Genomic DNA, 1,208 nt, shown 5'->3' with positions numbered 1-1,208 from the left:
ATTCATACACGTGGATATTGATTGATTCAATATTTACTGGGCATCTGCTCTGTCAGGCACATTGATGTCACTCAGGATTAACTGAGACATGAGATAGAGTGGAAGGCTATAAGCCAGATGACAGAGGTATGCTAGATGTATGTATGAGGGATTAGGAGTTGTATAGGTGATGGTGACAAGGGGAGATAAGGGGTACAAAAGCCAGATGGTTTGTTCCTTATTGTGCCTTGTACCTCAAAGGAGATGTGGTTTTAGAAACCTGTAGTAGAAATACACCAGTGTGCTTGAAATTGGTAGAGGCAATCTATGGGATACCACCACAATCTTTGGACTCAGGAGAATAAGAACTCTGATCTTGATAAGGAAGCAGTATCTGAAGAGAGTGAGATCTGGGAGACAGCCCGAAGATAGAAACGGTGTTCTGGGAAGAGTTAAGATTTATTTAGTTTCAGAGGTACTGTGGAAACACTAGGAAGAGGATGGGTCCCAGGGAAAAGAATCACTGAGAAGTAAGAAGATGACAGCGGAGGTGAAAATTCATTTGAGCAGTGACCAAGAACGACCTGAACGTGAGGCAGGAAAGAATTAGCTGGTTTCACTTGTTCTAAGAGGAATGCTGGTATACATTTTTTTTTAAGTTTATTGCAGAAAATTTCAAATAGACACAAAATAGAACAGTATGGTGAACTCCTGTGTATCCTTCACTAACATCAACAATGATCAATACTTTGCCAATCTTGTTCAGCAATCCCTGCCCCTACTTCCCACTTTCATTTATTCCTGAAGTATTTTAAAGTTCCAGACATTTTACTATTTGACTTGTTAGCATGTAAGGATTTTTTCTTCCTTTAAACATAACCATGAGGTCATTGTCACAATGAGAGGTGACAGCGTGCTGGCAGTCCTCACAGCCCTCGCTCGCTCTTGGCGCCTCCTCTGCCTGGGCTCCCACTTTGGCGGCACTTGGGGAGCCCTTCAGCCCACCGCTGCACTGTGGGAGCCCCTTTCTGGGCTGGCAAAGGCCAGAGCCGGCTCCCTCAGCTTGCAGGGAGGTGTGGAGGGAGAGGCGCGAGCGGGAACCGGGGCTGCGCGCTGCGCTTGCGGGCCAGCTGGAGTTCCGGGAGGGCGTGGGCTTGGCGGGCCCCGCGCTCGGAGCAGCCGGCCGGCCCTGGCGGCCCCGGGCAATGAGGGGCTTGGCACCCGGGCCA

This window comes from Pan paniscus, chromosome 5 (genome assembly GCF_029289425.2).
Source record: "Pan paniscus chromosome 5, NHGRI_mPanPan1-v2.0_pri, whole genome shotgun sequence".
NCBI lineage: Eukaryota > Metazoa > Chordata > Mammalia > Primates > Hominidae > Pan > Pan paniscus.
This window is presented reverse-complemented; position numbering follows the sequence as displayed.